The 10,520-nt window shown below is 33.3% G+C and overlaps 1 pseudogene; it reads left to right on the top strand.

The window, feature by feature from the left end:
* Nucleotides 1-294: 294 nt before the first annotated feature.
* LOC128038583 (NAD(P)H-quinone oxidoreductase subunit H, chloroplastic-like) lies at nt 295-3,158 on the top strand (annotated as a pseudogene).
* The last annotated feature ends 7,362 nt before the right edge of the window (nt 3,159-10,520 follow it).

Here is a 10,520-nt window from a genome sequence, read left to right as displayed (position 1 = left end):
TGACATACATATCAATTAGATCGACAAATGAATCAACAAAATCCTCTTATTTGAACTCTCAAATTTTCTCTTTGTAGAAATCTCTCACTCTTTTGTATCCCTATACGAATCAAATCGAAACCCGGATTGATTAATTTTATTTGAAAAATGATAAAGTTCATAACGAACTTAAAATCATCGTGTATATCAAAATGACTGGTATTATTATTACTGATCAGTAAAATTCACATTCAAAAAAGGGGAAATTTTTGGTTTTATGGTAAAAATTCATTCATCTCAGTTATTTTCAAGAAAAAAGAAGAAAACAGGGGGTCTGTTGAATTTCAAATAGTTAGTTTCACCAATAAGATACGAAGACTTACTTCACATTTGGAATTGCACAAAAAAGACTATTTATCTCAGAGAGGTCTACGTAAAATTCTAGGAAAACGTCAACGACTGCTATCTTATTTATCAAAGACAAATAAAATACGTTATAAAGAATTAATTGGTGAGTTGGATATTCGGGAATCAAAAAATCGTTAATTTGCAAATTTTGAATTAGTCGATTTATTAGATTTTCATTTTGATGTACTTGTTTTCGTTTTCAACAATTCATGTAAGAATGAATCGAGGAAAACTTATGAATCTATCAGCTACAGAAAAGACCTTATGATAGTCAATATGGGGCCTCACCACCCATCAATGCATGGTGTTCTTCGTCTCATCGTTACTCTAGATGGTGAAGATGTTGTTGACTGTGAACCAATATTAGGTTATTTACACAGAGGAATGGAAAAAATTGCGGAAAACCGAACAATTATACAATATTTGCCGTATGTAACGCGTTGGGATTATTTAGCCACTATGTTCACGGAAGCAATAACCGTAAATGGACCAGAACAGTTGGGGAATATTCAAGTCCCTAAAAGGGCCAGCTATATCAGAGTAATTATGTTGGAGTTGAGTCGTATAGCTTCTCATCTATTATGGCTTGGACCTTTTATGGCAGATATTGGTGCACAGACCCCCTTTTTCTATATTTTCAGAGAAAGAGAATTAGTATATGATCTATTCGAAGCTGCCACCGGTATGAGAATGATGCATAATTATTTTCGTATCGGAGGAGTGGCGGCCGATCTACCTTACGGCTGGATAGATAAATGTTTGGATTTCTGTGATTATTTTTTAACAGGAATTGTTGAATATCAAAACTTATTACGCGAAATCCTATTTTTTTAGAACGAGTTGAAGGGATAGGCGTTATTGGTGGAGAAGAAGCAATAAATTGGGGTTTATCCGGCCCAATGCTACGAGCATCTGGAATCAAATGGGATCTTCGGAAAGTTGATCATTATGAGTGTTACGACGAATTTGATTGGGAAATCCAGTGGCAAAAAGAAGGAGATTCATTAGCTCGTTATTTAGTCCGAATCAGTGAAATGACGGAATCTATAAAATAATTCAACAGGCCCTGGAAGGAATTCCGGTGGTCCCTATGAGAATTTAGAAATCCGATGCTTTGATCGAGAAAGGGATCCAGAATGGAATGATTTTGAATATCGATTCATTAGTAAAAAACCTTCTCCCACATTTGAATTACCGAGACAAGAACTTTATGCGAGAATGGAAGCCCCAAAGGGAGAATTAGGAATTTTTCTGATAGGGGATCAAAGCGGTTTTCCTTGGAGATGGAAAATTCGCCCGCCGGGTTTTATCAATTTGCAAATTCTTCCTCAGTTAGTTAAAAGAATGAAATTGGCTGATATTATGACGATACTAGGTAGCATAGATATCATTATGGGAGAAGTGGATCGTTGAAATGATAATTTATACGACAGAAGTAGAAGATATCAATTCCTTTTACACATTGGAATCTTTAAAAGAGGTCTATGGGATCATATGGATGTTGGTCCCTATTTTGACTCTTGTTTTGGGAATCACAATAGGTGTACTAGTAATTGTATGGTTAGAAAGAGAAATATCTGCAGCAATACAACAACGTATTGGGCCTGAATACGCCGGTCCTTTGGGCATTCTTCAAGCGCTAGCAGATGGAACAAAACTGCTTTTCAAAGAAAATATTCTTCCATCTAGAGGCAATACTCGTTTATTTAGTATTGGACCGGCTATAGCAGTCATATCAATTTTACTAAGTTTTCAGTAATTCCTTTTAGCTCTCGCCTTATTTTAGCCGATCTCAATATCGGTATTTTTTATGGATTGCCATTTCAAGTATTGCTCCTGTTGGACTTCTTATGTCAGGATACGGATCAAATAATAAATATTCCTTTTTAGGTGGTCTGCGAGCTGCTGCTCAATCGATTAGTTATGAAATACCATTAACTCTATGTGTTTTATCAATATCTCTACGTGCGATTCGTTGAAATAGAAACTTTTATTTTACCTATTCCTTTCGTTCTAGAAAATAAGTTGAGTTGATAAACTAAATTAGATAGTTATATATGAGTGAAAGAAAGCAGCTTATAAATTCGCAGTAAATTAAACAAAAAAATGGAATCTCATTTCCTATGTACAAGAGGTAAGTGGAAGAAAACGTAAGCGGAAGAAGTCTTTACCCCAAGACGGGTTGATTAGTCAATCTAGCTTGAAGCGGGCTCAAAAGATCAACCGTATAGAGTTTTCGCTATCCTTTGTATGGATTCCCATACATGTATTGCTAAACAAACGGGGGATTGAACAAAAAACGAGTGGATGGTTAGGAACACCAAAATACATAAAGGATTGGTAATGGAGATTATGTAAATTATATAAAAAGAGACTTCTGGATAACATAAAAAGAATACTAATTGGGGCTTTAAATTCGTAGAAATGACTAGGCAGTACTCCCCATGATTCCGGTCCAGAGTATCCTCCTATCTGCCGATTAAAGTAATGACTATCAGGAACGAAATAATCCTTTACTATTTTTTAGTTTAAGCCCCATTCGTGATTTTATCAGATCCGAAAGCAGAATAGGAACGAAAAAGAAACAATAAAGAATAAAAAAGAAATCTTTTTTTTTTCTTTCTTTCATAGATATAGAGAGATCTAATCCGTGTCATGATTTATGAGCTAATGGAATGTTTCATTTTTTTCGTAATAGAAAACAATGGGTTGAAATATCTATTGATATTCTACAAGAAGTATTTTATTGAAGGCTTAAGTTATTACTCAACTTGAAATTATGAACGGGCGAGATCAATTCAGAAGCATTTATTTTTTATTCTTCAGAATATAGCAGACAGAATTCCATTGGTATAATTTTGGACCTTCCAATCTATTTTTTCTCTATCTATTCTACAACCATACGAAGATAAATAATACTGATTCGGTCCTAAAATTTATTTGTGACCCACGAGGAGCCGTATGAGGTGAAAATCTCATGTACGGTTTTGGACTAGCGATGTAAACAGTGATGGTATCATCGACTATAATTATCTAACAGTTCAAGTACAGTTGATATAGTTGAGGCGCAATCAAAATATGGTTTTTGGGGATGGAATTTGTGGCGTCAGCCAATAGGGTTTATCGTTTTTCTAATTTCTTCTCTAGCAGAATGTGAGAGATTACCTTTTGATTTACCAGAAGCGGAGGAAGAATTAGTAGCAGGGTATCAAACCGAATATTCAGGTATCAAATTTGGTTTATTTTACGTTGCTTCCTATCTAAATCTATTACTTTCTTCGTTATTTGTAACAGTTCTTTACTTGGGGGGTTGGAATATTTCCATTCCGTATGTATTCGTCCCTGAGCTATTTGAAATAAATAAAATAAATGGAATCATTGGAACGACAATTGGTATCTTTATTACATTAGCTAAAACTTATTTGTTTTTGTTTATTTCTATCGCAACACGATGGACTTTACCTAGGTTAAGAATGGACCAATTATTAAATCTCGGGTGGAAATTTCTTTTACCCATTTCTCTGGGTAATCTATTATTAACAACTTCTTTCCAACTTCTTTCACTGTAAAGAAAAAAAGAATATGAGATTCATGACTTGGTTCAAACAAGAGAAAGAAACAAACATAAAATTATTCATAGATATTCACGATATGTTCCCTATGGTAACCGGGTTCATGAATTATGGCCACCAAACAGTCCGAGCAGCAAGGTACATTGGTCAAGGTTTCATGATTACCTTATCCCACGCAAATCGTTTACCCGTAACTATTCAATATCCTTATGAAAAATTAATCACATCAGAGCGTTTCCGCGGACGAATCCATTTTGAATTTGATAAATGCATTGCTTGTGAAGTATGTGTTCGTGTATGCCCTATAGATCTACCCGTTGTTGATTGGAAATTTGAAACGGATATTCGAAAAAAACGATTGCTTAATTACAGTATTGATTTCGGAATTTGTATATTTTGTGGTAACTGCGTTGAGTATTGTCCAACAAATTGCTTATCAATGACTGAAGAATATGAACTTTCTACTTACGACCGTCACGAATTGAATTATAATCAAATTGCTTTGGGCCGTTTACCAATGTCAGTAATTGACGATTATACAATTCGAACAATTTTGAATTCAATTCAAAGAAAAACTCAGTAAGTAAACCTCCTGTTCTATTAAAGTAAAGAGAAATTTCCCATTCATTCTTTTAAGGTTCCGTTTTGGTTTAAGTTAAAAGACTGGTTGGTTTGAATTAAAAAAAGAATGAGGCCTTTGGTCAATAAATAAAATTCAATTACAAATTAACTGGTTGATAAGAATTTCGGATTCCTTTTTATTGAAAATAAAACTATATTAATATATTCGTAATTATTTCGAAATATATAGTTTCAAAAAACAAAATACCCTTTTCTTTTGAACAAACAAAAAAGAATCAAAAACGAAACTGTCCAATAATTGTGCTTAGAGCAATTCACGCCTAATAGATTAGGATTTTATTCAATTAGGAACGTATCATAAAAAAAAATTCCTGGTCGGGTCAATAAGATCATGAAAAGCATTTCGATTTATTTATCTCTTATTTTACACAGAATGGATTTGCCTGGACCAATACACGATTTTCTTTTAGTTTTTCTGGGATCGGGTCTTATATTAGGAGGCCTGGGGTGGTATTACTTACCAATCCAATTTATTCTGCCTTTTCATTGGGATTGGTTCTTGTTTGTATATCCTTATTTTATATTCTCTCAAATTCTCATTTTGTAGCTGCTGCCCAGCTCCTTATTTATGTGGGAGCCATAAATGTTTTAATCCTATTTGCTGTGATGTTCATGAATGGTTCAGAATATTATAAAGATTTTAATCTGTGGACCATTGGGAATGGCCTTACTTCGTTGGTTTGTACAAGTATTCTTGTTTCGCTAATTACTACTATATTAGATACATCATGGTACGGGATTATTTGGACTACAAGATCAAATCAAATTATAGAACAAGATTTGATAAGTAATAGTCAACAAATTGGAATTCATTTAGCAACCGATTTTTTTCTTCCATTTGAATTCATTTCAATAATTCTTTTAGTTGCTTTGATAGGTGCAATTGCTGTGGCTCGTCAGTAATAAATCTTTCTAACTAGGAATAGCAAGCAATCAAAATGAAACCTTTTCTGTTTTTTCTGTCTTATCGCATCCATTTTCTTTGAATTCTATTTGAATATTGCTCGTGTATAAAATAGAAATTCGTTTATTCGATATATTTCCAATAGATTCTTTTTTTTTGTTATACTCTAGTCAATCAAATCTGTTGAATTATTGTTCATATTAATAATGAATCGAAATTGATAAGGAGTTGGTCAATGATGCTCGAACATATACTTGTTTTGAGTGCCTATTTATTTTCTATCGGTATTTATGGATTGATCACGAGTCGAAATATGGTTAGGGCTCTTATGTGTCTTGAACTTATACTGAATGCGGTTAATATAAATTTTGTAACATTTTCTGATTTTTTTGATAGTCGGCAATTAAAAGGAAATATTTTCTCAATTTTTGTTATAGCTATTGCAGCCGCTGAAGCAGCTATTGGATCAGCTATTGTGTCCTCGATTTATCGTAACAGAAAATCAACGCGTATCAATCAATCAACTTTGTTGAATAAGTAATATTAATAATATTAAATTATAAGATTCACCAATTTGAATTAGCATGTACAATATGTTGGAATCTACATCATGTTTTCGAAAACGTAAGAAATCAAAGTATCTTGGTCCTTTCTTATGAGTTGATCCCGAAGGAAATTGATTAGAAAATTTCTGGTAAATCGTTGATTCATCTGGTGTTTAACTATATTTATTTACAAGTTTACTAGATTGAAATTTTATGATGTTCAAAAATTTATCGATCCCATGTCCCATTCAGTAAAATTTATGATACATGTATTGGGTGTACTCAATGTGTCCGAGCCTGCCCCACCGATGTGTTAGAAATGATACCTTGGGATGGATGTAAAGCTAAGCAAATTGCTTCCGCTCCAAGAACAGAAGATTGTGTTGGTTGTAAGAGATGTGAATCCGCTTGTCCAACGGATTTCTTGAGCGTTCGAGTTTATTTATGGCATGAAACAACTCGAAGTATGGGTCTAGCTTATTGATACGGTCCAGAAAACCCTAGTTGAATACATTTTGAATCCATTTGATTTTTTTTACTGAAAAAACCCGTGCTCAAAAAAAACCTTTTTGAGCACGGGTTTTTCTGGTCCAAGTGTATCTTGTCTTTACCACGAATTATTTTCCTTGGTTAACAATAATTGTATTTTTACCAATATCTGCAGGTTCTTTACTTTTCTTTCTTCCTCATAAAGGAAATAAGCTAATGAAGTGGTATACAATATGTATATGCATTTTCGAACTCCTTCTAACAACCTATGCATTTTGTTATCATTTCCGATTGGACGATCCATTAATCCAGCTGGCGGAAGATTATAAATGGATCAATTTTTTTGATTTTTACTGGAGATTGGGAATAGATGGACTTTCTATAGGGCCCATTTTACTGACAGGATTTATCACCACTTTAGCGACTTTGGCGGCTTGGCCAGTTACTCGAGATTCGCGATTATTTCATTTCCTGATGCTAGCAATGTACAGTGGTCAAATAGGATCATTTTCTTCTCGAGACCTTTTACTTTTTTCATCATGTGGGAGTTCGAATTAATTCCCGTTTATCTACTTCTATCCATGTGGGGGGGAAAGAAACGTCTGTACTCGGCTACAAAATTTATTTTGTACACTGCAGGGGGTTCCGTTTTTCTATTAATAGGAGTTTTGGGTCTCGGTTTATACGGTTCTAATGAACCAACATTAAATTTTGAAACATTAGCTAATCAATCATATCCTGTCGCACTGGAAATAATATTCTATATTGGATTTCTTATTGCTTTTGCTGTCAAATCGCCGATTATACCCTTACATACGTGGTTACCGGATACCCACGGGGAGGCCCATTACAGTACTTGTATGCTTCTAGCCGGAATTTTATTAAAAATGGGAGCATATGGATTAGTTCGGATCAATATGGAATTATTACCCCATGCGCATTCCATATTTTCTCCCTGGTTGATAATAGTGGGTACAATGCAAATAATTTATGCAGCTTCAACATCTCTTGGTCAACGGAATTTAAAAAAAAGAATAGCCTATTCTTCCGTATCTCATATGGGTTTCATAATTATAGGAATTGGTTCGATAACTGATACGGGACTCAACGGAGCTATTTTACAAATAATATCTCATGGCTTTATCGGTGCTGCACTTTTTTTCTTGGCAGGAACGAGTTATGATAGAATGCGTCTTGTTTATCTCGACGAAATGGGCGGAATGGCCGTTTCGATTCCCAAAATATTTACGATGTTCAGTATCTTATCCATGGCTTCTCTTGCATTACCGGGCATGAGTGGTTTTGTTGCAGAATTGATAGTCTTTTTTGGAATAATTACCAGCCAAAAATATTTTTTAATGCCAAAAATACTAATTACTTTCGTAATGGCAATTGGAATGATATTAACTCCTATTTATTCATTATCTATGTCACGTCAAATGTTCTATGGATACAAGCTATTTAATGCTCCAAGTTCTTATTTTTTTGATTCTGGACCACGAGAGTTATTTGTTTCGATCTCTATCTTTCTACCAGTACTAGGTATTGGTATTTATCCGGATTTCGTCCTCTCATTATCAGGTGAGAAGGTCGAAACTATTCTATATAATTATTTTTATAGATAGTTTTCATGAATAAAAAAAATAAAAAAGGAATCCTATGGTTTTTAAAATTGGTCGTTGTACAATGAAAAAGAAAAAAAAGAAGTCTTTTTTCTTCTCTTAAGTTTAAGTTAAGTAAAAAAGGTAAAAGCATTAAATTGAATTTTAATCAGACATCTTTGGCTTTTGTTAGAACCTTTTGAATCGCTCCACTACTTGATTCAAAAGGTTCTTGACAGCTTACAATAAGTTTTCTTATACTTATATATAATATATACGCCGTCCTGTGTTAGTATTTGTTAGGCCTAGCCTCTTTATTCAATTCAATTAGATGTTAATTTAATGTAAATGAACCATAACTATGTAAACCTATTCCTAATAGATTGACCCCAAAATAGCATATCCAAATTATAAGAAATCCCATAGAAGCCACAAGTGCGGAATTTACACCTTCCAAATTTGTATTTGTTCGGGTATGGAAATAAATCGCGAATACGGTCCAAGTAATAAACGCCCAAGTTTCCTTTGGATCCCAATTCCAATATGATCCCCACGCCTCATTAGCCCATACGGCTCCCGAAAGAATTCCTATGGTTAAAAAGATAAACCCGAGACTAATAATACGATAACTCCAACGATCCAATTGTTGAGTCAATTGATATCTGTAATAATTTTTAGAAGAAAGAAAATAAGTGTTTAGTAAAACATTGCTTCTTTCATTCATGTATTGGATTTTCCCAAACGAAAATGCAAAATTATTGTTTTCACCAATAATCTTTATGGCCTTTCGAAATGTAATGACTAGAAGAGCTACTGATAATAATGATCCACATAAAAGAGCTGCATAGCCTAATACCATCATACTTACGTGCATCATTAACCACTGGGATTGGAGAGCAGGTGCTAATATTGCGGATTGATGCATTTTGGTTAAAAGACCCGAAGTTGCAAAGCCTTGGGTAAAAATAGCACTTGGTGCGGTTATTGCACTTAAATTATTTTTGCGCTTTTTAAATTTAAAATAGGAAACCATATGAATAAGGGAGAAACCCCATGAAAGAAAGATTAATGATTCATATAAATCACTTAATGGGAAATGTCCTGAATAAATCCAACGAGTGACTAATAATCCTGTTATACAGAAAAAGGTGACTATCATGCCCTTTTCTGATGAATCATATAGTCCTACGACTTCATCTACTAATAAGAATAAGGTTAAAAAATGAATTGTAATTACAATTGAAACGACTGAAAAAGATATATGAGTTAATATATGCTCTAAAGTTGAAAAATCATAAAATTATGAAAAAAGCCTGGGTTTCTCGATTTTATGGAATGGAAATCAGGAATGAAATTCATTTTCATTATAGGACTTATTCTATCTCTTTTAGAAGATACTATGCCGCCACTCGGACTCGAACCGAGATGCTCTAGCACTGCTTCCTAAGAGCAGCGTGTCTACCGATTTCACCATAGCGGCTTGCTCGAAATCATAATAACCCATTTTTTAGTCAATCGTCGAGATTGAAGGTGAAGGGGTCAATTCAATGTAAAATGTCAAATTTGTTAGGAAGCATTTAATTTTTATTGATAAATAACAACTCGTTGAAATAGCAATTTGAAGGTTCAAAAGGAATCTTTAGTATTTATTGTATCATTTTATTTATTTAATTATCCTTTCTATTTAATTAGGTCGTCAATAGAGATTTTTTAGTTTGTGTTTTCCTAAAAGAGAACTCCTTTATTGTAACTAAACTAACTAGTTGTAACTTCAATTCATAGATAAAATTCAACAAAACAAAAAAGGGTTCTTTATCATTTTCATTTTTTAACGATTCATTTCTCATTCTTTTGTATGATTTTTATGAATCTATAAAAAAATGCTTATTAATTGACTGAATAAATGAATGAAAAAATATGATTTGTAGAGATCACAATTTCAGCACCACCCCCAACAATTTCAAAAGATTTAGGTCATTTTTGTATTAATCGTTAGCATTTTGCGTTTGTTTTAAGGATTTATCAAACCAACTAGATATTGGGTTGTACCCGTTACGTTATATAAAAAGCGTTTCGATTCCTGTCATAATTGTACCATACTTCAAAAAAGTATTTCGAATTTTGAATTCTAAAAATATGTCTTGATTTATTTTCTTACATTTTCTTATACAAACATAGGATTTCTTTAGATCACTTCAAATTGATACATTATTTGTATATCCACTAAATTAGAAAAGGGGTTTTCTCCATTGGGTTGAAAACAGGGGAAGGAGATATAGTAATTCAGAGAAATAATGATTCATAAAGTTACAAAATTGAAACTAAATGGGTTAGTTTCGACAACCCAGTTAAAGCTCTTATATATATGTGCTCCGCGATC

The sequence above is a fragment of the Gossypium raimondii genome, unplaced genomic scaffold (assembly GCF_025698545.1).
Source record: "Gossypium raimondii isolate GPD5lz unplaced genomic scaffold, ASM2569854v1 Contig00301, whole genome shotgun sequence".
Taxonomy (NCBI): Eukaryota; Viridiplantae; Streptophyta; class Magnoliopsida; order Malvales; family Malvaceae; genus Gossypium; species Gossypium raimondii.
The sequence above is the reverse complement of the archived record's forward strand: the minus strand, read 5'-3'. Positions and strand labels throughout refer to the sequence as shown.